Genomic DNA, 10499 nt, shown 5'->3' with positions numbered 1-10499 from the left:
ATACTATCAAATTTCTATCCGATGTACAGGGAGTTCCCGAGGATTGCAATTTCTCGCAAGCAAGGAAGACTTAATTTCCAATTAAACATCCTACAGCTTAGAATTTTAACAGCACTAAGAAAAATTGTAAAAGTTATAGCAGAAATAGTGGCATAAATAGAAATCAGAGATCAGCATTATACCATACTAGCACAAGCTACAGATCGCAGCTCCATCTCTTATACAAGATTTATTTTACTCTTACAACACCATTAAATCCACAGCGCTTTTCAGACTTTATAGGTACTGTCCCCATTGGGGCTCACAATCTAGATTCCCCATCAGTATGTCTTAGAGATGAAATATCAGATCCTAAAGCCTATGAATGGCTAACATACAGAAGCCAAACCTAAATAGGTCCACAAGGATGATCTTTTGAGGAATTCTAGACTCCTTTAGATGTCTTTCTTTCCCAAAGAGAACACTAGAAATATCAATAACTTAAGCATCTTCATTACAGAAAAAAAGGTTGAGGTAGTCCAAAACTCTGCAATTAAGTTTTAGAATGTCATTGCAGAGTAAAAGTGGTGTTTTATCATCTCTGCCTTTCTGATCATTACATATATACAGCACTGAACAAGCCTTGTGTAAAAAAAAAAAAAAAGTATAGCAATTGTGATTGCCAGATGATGCTGGGGTAAAGCAGGAACTGTTGGGTCTTATCAGAAAAAGATGAGTGCTGCAGATTAAGCAGAATGATGAATGTCCCTTTAACCAAGACGTTAAGATAGAAGTAAGGCTCACTTGCCTGTAATTTACTAGCTCCATCTTCTTAACGTTTTTGAAGATGGGGACAACAGTTGCCCTTCTCCAATTTTCTGGGACTTCTCCTGTTGACTAGGAGTTTTCAAAGATTCTGGCTAGTGGTTCTTCAATTTCCTCTAACTCTTTCAGTACCCTAGGATGTAATTCATCTGGACCAGGAGATTTAAATTCACCTAAATTAGCAAAGTGTTCCCTCACCATCTCTCCGTTTATTGATAGTGTGGATTCTTTTATTCCTTCGATGGCACTGTGAAGATCAATTGATGATACAATTCCTTTCTTGGAGAACACAGATACAAAATAGGAATTTAAATGTTTGGCCTTCTCAGCATCATTTTTGACCACTTCACCCTTTTCATCCTATAAAAATCCTATATCGTCTTTGACTTTTCCTTTGCTTTTGACATTCCCCCAAAAGCAAATTTTTTTTCTGTTTTTACTGCTTTTGGTCTCCCTTGCAAGCATAACTTCATTACTGACTTTAGCTCTTATGCTTGCCCTGCATTCCCTGCAAACAGCATTATATTCTTCTTTTGATATGCCCCCTTTTTCCATTTAATATACATTTTTTTCCTTTTTAACAAGTGTTTTAAGTTGTGTGTTTATCCTTTCTCTAGTCCCTTTTAAATGCTTCCAATTCTTGCTCCTTTTCGAGATTGTTGCCAATTGCAGTGAGAATTTCATTTAGCAAAATCTCCCATCCTTGGACATTTCTGTCCTGTAGAACATCCAGCAATTAGACCTTTCCTACCCTCTTTTTGAGTCCATTAAAATCTGCCTTTCTGAAGTGCAACAAAGTCTGAGTCCCTCTCTGGTCTTCTTCCTCTTGTAATCTAAAATTTGAGGATCGCATGATCGCTGCCACCTAAATTCCCAGCCACCTTTACTTCAACCATTTCCTCCCTGTTAAGAATTAGGTCCAAGATTGTAGATCTTCTTGTTCTCTCTTCAAGCCTTTTGAAAGATGAAGTTGTCAGCAAGAGAAGATAAGAATTTTCTGGACACATTACTTTTGTCTGAGAGAGATTCTGAAAAAATATCTGGATCGTTAAAATCTCCCATGATCACTTTGTTGTACTTTTTTGAGAACAGAGATATCTGATCTAAAGAGTTCATCCAGATCTTCAGTCTGTCCAGGTGCCCTATAGTAAACACCTACAATAGTGTCCTTTCTGTTCTTTGTATTCTTACCCAAACGGTTTCTATAGAGCTACCAGTGTCTGAAGCTTGGATCTCTGTGGAGATATGTTTTCCTCACAAACAAGTCAACACCTCAACCCCTCTTGTTAATCCCGTTTCTATTGAATAAGTTGTAGCCTTCAATGTTTGTGTTCCAATCATGTATATCATTCCACAAAGTGTCAGTGATGCCTATGACATCATCTCTTCTTTCCTTGTTTTTTTCCCATGCTCTGTGCATTTGTATAGACACATTTTAGTATTTGGTTTCTCTTGCTCCTCTATTTTCATTCAGAGTTTCATTTTTGTTCTTTATTTCCTCTTCTAATAGGGTTCTCAAAAGAATTCATTAGCTCCATGTTTTTTTCCTGGCCATTTCCTATCCCATATTTATCCTATCCCGTATTTGTTCTAGTTTAATGTTCTCCTGATAAGTGTAGCAAGGAGTCTACCAAATATGTTTTCCTGTTTTCGTAAGATGAAATTCATCTCTAGCAAGTAGACCATCATACAGGTAATTCACTCTATGGTCAAGAAACCCTAGATGTTGCTCACGAATCCTTCAACGTAGCCAGATCACCTGTACAATCATGTTTTATCTTCTTGGTCAATGTCCATCCACACTTCAGTCTCTGGCATAGGTCTTCAAAATCCCCTCATAGTTTCCAGGTCCTTTTTTGCTTTGTCATTAGTTCCTATGTGTATTAGTAGACATGGGTAGTCGTCTGTAGCACTGAAGAGTCTTGATACCCAATCAGACACATCTTTGATTTGGGCACCTGGAACAACACACTTCTTGTAATGTCTGGTTGGCAGATAGCGGCTTCTGTTCCTCTTGGTAATCTCCCATGACCACCACTCTCCTTTTCTTCTTCACCACAGTGCTTCTTTTTCTCCCTTCAAGAGTCTTCTGATTTCTTACTGGGGTGTTCTTTGTGGGCAAATAACTTTGTTGATGTATATCTTCATACTTGTTCTGCATGAGAGCCTGGTAGCAGTTCTCCAGCGGTATGGATACTGACTGCCTCCTCATCCTACTTCTTTGTGTCACATGCTTCCATTTTTCTATTCTGCCAGCCCCAGAAAGAAGAAAAATTATAAGAGCTCTTAAAATCACATGCACGATAAAAACCTGGAAATGTACCTACCTCTTAATTCGGAATGGGGGAAAAATGAACTGGCAAGTATTCAGGTGGTATCTTGGGTTTAAGTACACACATCTTTAGTACCTAATTCTATCCATTTGGGAATAATCTACCTCTTCCCTGGAAAAGAAAATCTTTCTTATCACTCATGCAAAATCCTTTCCTGATGAATGATGCCCAATATTGCTCTATTGCAATGTATACCAAAGATCAAGTTCTCTGATGTAGCCTAACCTGTGCCTGGGCATCTCAGGAATGCCACAATAGCAGCCATGGCAACCCATCAGCACCCTATGTTCACAATGCATGGTGGCTTGTTGACACCAGAAACATTACATTTTAAATGTTGCTGGCAGAGACAGAATATGGAATTTAAGGGATAGCAGTAGCTATTGGAGCCCACTCAATAAACCCATACCTGCACCTGACATGCGTCATATGTCCGGATGTGGGGCAGAACTTGCCTTTGCAAAGAAAATCCTCCATATAAAAGTTTATTTGGGGTTTCTCCAGTGGTGTTCTTGTGGAGGTTGATTTGATAAAATAGAATGTCTCACCACTAGTCACTCAATTTCTGGGAACCTTCCACGGCAGCACTAATATCCCCCCCAATCTTGTTTTCCTTGGTGGTAAATAGAGTATTCATGCTGGTATGGATATTTTCCAATGCACTGAGTGGTGGAGGTAATGGAGTCAACCTCCTGTGGTGCTGTCGTGGAGACTTCCAAGAAATCAATTTTTGTTGTGAATATGGCTAAAAAATTAGCTAAAATTAATATCTGGTAGTCTGTTACCCATCAGAAAGTGTTCTAAAAAAAATTTCTTAAACTTTTGTATTCTTCAGAGGACCTACAGGGAGCATGAGTATTGTGATTATCCGAATCCAGCCCAAAACACTTTGCAAATTTACCCATCTTTGAAGATCAGGTTTCATTAAAATTTTATTTTCTTATTAAAAGCCATTACCGTATATTCTCGAGTATAAGCTGAGAATTTCAGCCCATTTTTTTTAGGCTGAAATTGCCCCTCTCGGCTTACACTCGAGTCATTCCCAGGGGTCGGCAGGGGATGGGGAGCTGCGGTTGTCTAATCATACTCAACTGCTCCTGCGCGGTCCCTGCACGTCCCTGGTTCTTGGGGCGCCAGCAGCTTCTTCCTGTGAGTGGTCACGTGGTACTGCTCATTACAGTAATGAATATGGATGCGACTCCACTCCCATAGATATCAGTGACCGCTCAACACTGGAAGAAGCTGTCAGCGCCCAGAGAACCAGGGCTGTGCAGGGACCGCGCCAGGAGCAGGTGAGTATAACGGGATAGTCACGCGGCAATAGTCACGTGGCCCCGTTCCACCGCCGGGCGCCGTCTAAGGCGTCCTCTGTGACATTCAGGTCAGAGGGTGCGATGACGTGTTATTGTGTGCACCGCCCTCTGCCTGAACAGTTACTGCGGAGGACGCTGAGGAGCAGCGGGCAGCAATGAGAGGTGAGTATGTCATTTTTATTTTTAAATTGCAGCAGCAGATATACTGTACAGTAAATAATATCAGCATAAACTGCATTTTAAGGGCCCATAATCTACTTTTATGCAGCATTATATGGGGCAAACTTCCTATGGAGCATCTTGTGGGGCAAAAATCAACTTTTATGCAGCATTATATGAGGCAAATGTTTCCATGGAGCATCTAATGGGGCAATAATCACTTTTATGCAGCATTATATGGGGCAAATTTCCTATGGAGCATCTTATGGGGCAATAATCAACTTTTATGCAGCATTATATGGGGCAAATATCTCTGGAGCATCTTATGGGGCCATAATCATCATTTGTGCAGCAGTATATGGGGCAAATATCTCTGGAGAATCTTATGGGGCCCTTATTAACCTTTGTGCAGCATTATATGGGGCATATTTTAATATGGAGCATCTTATGGGGCCCATCATAAACTTTATGGGGCATATTTTGTATGGAGCATCTTATGGGGCCCATCATGAACTGTATGGAGCATTATATGGGGCTTCTGATTCAATATGGATATTCAAAAACACTTAACCTACTGATATCTCAATTAACCCCTTCCCGACCTGTGACTCCACGTAGGCGTCATGAAAGTCGGTGCCAATCCAACCTGTGACGCCTATGTGGCGTCATGGAGGGATCGCGTCCATGCAGATCGGGTGAAAGGGTTAACTCCAATTTCACCCGATCTGCAGGGACAGGGGGAGTGGCTTTGCCCCCACGTGGCTACGATCGCTCTGATTGGCTATTGCACTTTCAACAGCCAATCAGAGCAATTTGTAATATTTCACCTATGAAAAGTGGTGAAATATTACAATCCAGCCATCGCCGATGCTGAAATATCATCTGCCATGGCTGGAAACCCTGATCTGCCCCCCGCCATCGATTTCCTCACCAGTCCTCCGTTCTGTGGTCCGCTCCCCTCCGTCCTCCTTTATGCTCCCCCATCCTCCTGTCCGCTCCCCCCGTGCTCCGATCCCACCCCCCATGCTCTGATCCCACCCCCCATGCTCTGATCCCCCCCTGTGCTCCGATTCCCCCCCCTCATACTTACCGAGCCTCCCAGTGTCCGTCCGTCCGTTCCATGGGCATGCGCAGTGCGCCCGCCGATTCATGTACATTTTGATCACTGTGATAAAACCTATCACAGTGATCAAAATAAAAAAAATAGTAAATGAACCCCCCCCCCCTTTATCACCTCCATAGGTAGGGACAATAATAAATAAAGAAAATATATTTACTTTTATTTTTCCACTAGGGTTAGGGCTAGGGCTAGAATTAGGGTTAGGGTAAGGCTATGTGCACACGTATTCTGGTCTTTTGCGGATTTTTCCGCAGCAGATTTGATAAATCCGCAGTACAAAACCGCTGCAGATTTATCGCGGATTTTCTGCGGATTTCACTGCGGCTTTCTATAGGAGCAGCTGTAAAACCGCTGCGGAATCCGCAGAAAGAAGTCACATGCTGCGGAATGTAAACCGCTGCATTTACGCGCAGTTTTTTCCGCAGCATGTGCACAGCGTTTTTTGTTTCCCATAGGTTTACATTGAACTGTAAACTCATGGGAAACTGCTGCGGACACGCAGCTGCGGATCCGCAGCGTTTTCTGCGGCGTGTGCACATACCCTTAGAATTAGGCTATGTGCACACGGTGCGGATTTAGCTGCGTATCCGCAGCGGATTGGTGCGGAAAATACCGCGCGGAAACGCTGCATTGTATTTTCCGCAGCATGTCAATTCTTTGTGCGGATTCCGCAGCGTTTTACACCTGTTCCTCAATAGGAATCCGCAGGTGAAATCCGCACAAAAAACACTGGAAATCCGCAGTAAATCCGCAGGTAAAGCGCAGTGCCTTTGCCCTGCGGATTTTTCAAAAATGGAGCGGAAAAATCTCACACAAATCCGCAACGTGGGCACATAGCCTTACTGTTAGGGTTGGAATTAGAGTTAGGGTTTTAATTAGGGCTAGGGTTGGAAATAGGGTTAAGATTAGGCTTGTGGTTAGGGTTATAGTTAGGGTTAGGGGTGTGTTGGGGTTAGAGTTGTGGTTAGGGGTGTGTTGGGGTTAGGGTTGGGTTAGGGTTGGGATTAGGGTTAGGGGTGTGTTGGGGTTAGGGTTGTGGTTAGGGGTGTGTTGGGGTTAGGGTTGTGATTAGGGTTATGGCTAGAGTTGGGATTAGGGTTAGGGGTGTGTTGGGGTTAGTGTTGGAGTTAGAATTAAGGGGCTGCCACTGTTTAGGCACATCAGGGGTCTCCAAACGCAACATGGCGCCACCATTGATTCCAGCCAATCTTGCGTTCAAAAAGTAAAATGGTGCTCCCTCCCTTCCGAGCCCCGACGTGCGCCCAAACAGTGGTTTACCCCCACATATGGGGTACCAGCATACTCAGGACAAACTGGGCAACAACTATTGGGGTCCAATTTCTCCTGTTACCCTTGCGAAAATAAAAAATTGCTTGCTAAAACATCATTTTTGAGGAAAGAAAAATGATTTTTTATTTTCAAGGCTCTGCGTTGTAAACTTCTGTGAAGCACTTGGGGGTTCAAAGTGCTCACCACATATCTAGATAAGTTCCTTGGGGGGGTCTAGTTTCCAAAATGGGGTCACTTGTGGGGGGTTTCTACTGTTTAGGTACATCAGGGGCTCTGCAAATGCAACATGACGCCCGCAGACCATTCCATAAAGTCTGCATTTCAAAACGTCACTACTTCCCTTCCGAGCCCCGACGTGTGCCCAAACAGTTGTTTACCCCCACATATGGGGTACCAGCATACTCAGAACAAACTGGGCAACAACTTTTGGGTCAAATTTCTCCTGTTGCCCTTGTGAAAATAAAAAATTGCTTGCTAAAACATCATTTTTGAGGAAAGAAAAATGATTTTTTATTTTCACGGCTCTGCGTTATAAACTTCTGTGAAGCACTTGGGGGTTTAAAGTGGTCACCGCACATATAGATTAGTTCCACGGGAGGTCTAGTTTCCAAAATGGGGTCACGTGGGGGAGCTCCAATGTTTAGGCACACAGGGGCTCTCCAAGCGCGACATGGTGTCCGCTAACGATTGGAGCTAATTTTTCATTCAAAAAGTCAAATGGCGCTCCTTCCCTTCCGAGCCCTGCCGTGTGCCCAAACCGTGGTTTACCCCCACATGTGAGGTATCGGTGTACTCAGGAGAAATTGCCCAATCAATTTTAGGATCCATTTTATCCTGTTGCTCATGTGGAAATGAACAAGTTGAGGCTAAAATAAATTTTTTGTGAAAAAAAGAAAAGTACTTTTTCATTTTTACGGATCAATTTGTGAAGCACCTGGGGGTTCAAAGTGCTCACTATGCATCTAGATAAGTTCCTTGGGGGGTCTACTTTCCAAAATGGGGTCACGTGGGGGAGCTCCAATGTTTAGGCACACAGGGGCTCTCCAAACGCGACATGGTGTCCGCTAAAGATTAGAGCCAATTTTTCATTGAAAAAGTCAAATGGTGCTCCTTCCCTTCCGAGCCCTGTCGTGCGCCTAAACAGTGGTTCCCTGTTGTGAATTAGACTTTTTTGGCTCCCTCTTGTGGTCACTAGTGATATGACTCTGGGATTGTCTTTCCTCAGTTTGGCACCCACCTGGGTCGTTAGTCCAGGGGTGTTGCTATATGAACTTCCTGAATTCTCAGTCTGGTGCCTGGCATCGTTGTAATCAGTCCTTTCTGTTTGCTCCTGTCTGCTGGCTCTGGTTCTTGCAAAATTAAGCTAAGTCCTGCTTCCTTGTTTTTTGGTTATTTGTATTGCTCTTATTTTTTGTCCAGCTTGTACTAAAAGTGATTTCTGTTTTTGCTGGAAGCTCTAGGGGGCTGGTATTCTCCCCCCGGGCCGTTAGACGGTTCGGGGGTTCTTGAATATCCAGCGTGGATATTTTTGATAGGGTTTTTGCTGACCGTATAAGTCATCTTACTATTTTCTGCTATTAGTCAGTGGGCCTCTCTTTGCTAAATACCTAGTTCATTCTTACGTTTGTTTTTTCTTCTTACCTCACCGTTATTATTTGTTGGGGGCTTGTATCCAACTTTTGGGGTCTTTTCTCTGGAGGCAAGAAAGGTCTATCTTTTCCCTTCTAGGGTTAGTTAGTTCTCCGGCTGGCGCGAGACGTCTAGAACCAACGTAGGCACGTTCCCCGGCTGCTGCTATTTGTGGTGCTAGGATTAGATATACGGTCAGCCCAGTTACCACTGCCCTATGAGCTGGTTTTTTGTGTTTGCAGACTTGGTATTTATTTCTGAGACCCTCTGCCATTGGGGTCATAACAGTTCCCCCCACATATGGGGTATCGGCGTACTCAGGACAAATTGTCCAATAACTTTTGGGGTCCAGTTTCTCTTTTTACCATTGGGAAAAAAAAAAAAATTGTTGCTAAAATTTCATTTTTGTGACTAAGAAGTTAAATGTTCATTTTTTCCTTCCATGTTGCTTCTGCTGCTGTGAAGCACCTGAAGGGTTAACAAACTTCTTGAATGTGGTTTTGAGCACCTTGAGGGGTGCAGTTTTTAGAATGGTGTCACTTTTGGGTATTTTCAGCCATATAGACCCCTCAAACTGACTTCAAATGTGAGGTGGTCCCTAAAAAAAATGGTTTTGTAAATTTCGTTGTAAAATGAGAAATCACTGGTCAAATTTTAACCCTTATAACTTCTAGCAAAAAAAAATGTTGGTTCCAAAATTGTGCTGATGTAAAGTAGACATGTGGGTAATGTTATTTCTTAACTATTTTGTGTCACATAACTCTCTGGTTTAACAGAATAAAAATTCAAAATTTGAAAATTGCGAAATTTTCTAAATTTTAGCTAAATTTCCATTTTTTTCACAAATAATTTTTGCGTTTATTGACCTAAATTTACCATTAACGTGAAGCCCAATATGTCACGAAAAAACAAACTCAGAACCGCTAGGATCCGTTGAAGCGTTCCTGAGTTATTACCTCAAAAAGGGACACTGGTCAGAATTGTGAAAAACGGCCAGGTCATTAAGGTCAAAATAGGCTGGGTTATGAAGGGGTTAATTTTACTTTTATTGGTACCTATTTTTATTTTTGAAATTTACCACTAGCTGCTGCATTTTCCACCCTAGGCTTATACTCGAGTCATTTAGTTTTCCCAGTTTTTTGTGGCAAAGTTAGGGGTCTCGGCTTTTATTCGAGTATATATGGTAACTCCTTAAGGGCCTAGTTAGTTTTGGCCTTTATGACCAATATCTATTTTTCAGATCTGACGCTTGTGTCAGAAAGTTTGTTCTCAAAAAGTGAATTTATTTCAGTTCTTCAATACAAAAAGTGAAAATCATATATAGAGTCATTACAAACAGCGATCTATTTGAAGTGTTTATTTCTGTTAATGTTGATGATTATGGCTTACAGCCAATGAAAATCCAAAAGTCATTATCTCAGTAAATTAGAATATTTAAAAAAAAAAAACACCTGCAAAGGCTTCCTAAGCGTTTAAAAAGGTCCCTCAGTATGTCTCAGTAGGCTCCACATCATGGGGAAGACTGCTGACTTAACAGATGTCCAGAAGGCAGTCATTGACGTACTCCACAAGGAGGGTAAGTAGTGATGAGCGAATATACTCGTTACTCGAGATTTCTCGAGCATGCTCGGGGGTCCTCCGAATATTTTTTAGTGCTCGGAGATTTAGTTATTCTTGCCACAGCTGAATTATTTACATCTGTTAGCCAGCATAAGTACATGTGGGTGTTGCCTGGTTGCTAGGGAATCCCCCCAGCTGCGGCAAGAAAAACTAAATACAAGCACTAAAAAATATTCGGAGGACCCCCAAGCATGCACAAGAAATCTCGAGTAATGAGCATATTCGCTCATC

Source organism: Ranitomeya variabilis, chromosome 2 (assembly GCF_051348905.1).
Source record: "Ranitomeya variabilis isolate aRanVar5 chromosome 2, aRanVar5.hap1, whole genome shotgun sequence".
NCBI classification, from domain to species: domain Eukaryota; kingdom Metazoa; phylum Chordata; class Amphibia; order Anura; family Dendrobatidae; genus Ranitomeya; species Ranitomeya variabilis.
The sequence above is the reverse complement of the archived record's forward strand: the minus strand, read 5'-3'. Positions refer to the sequence as shown.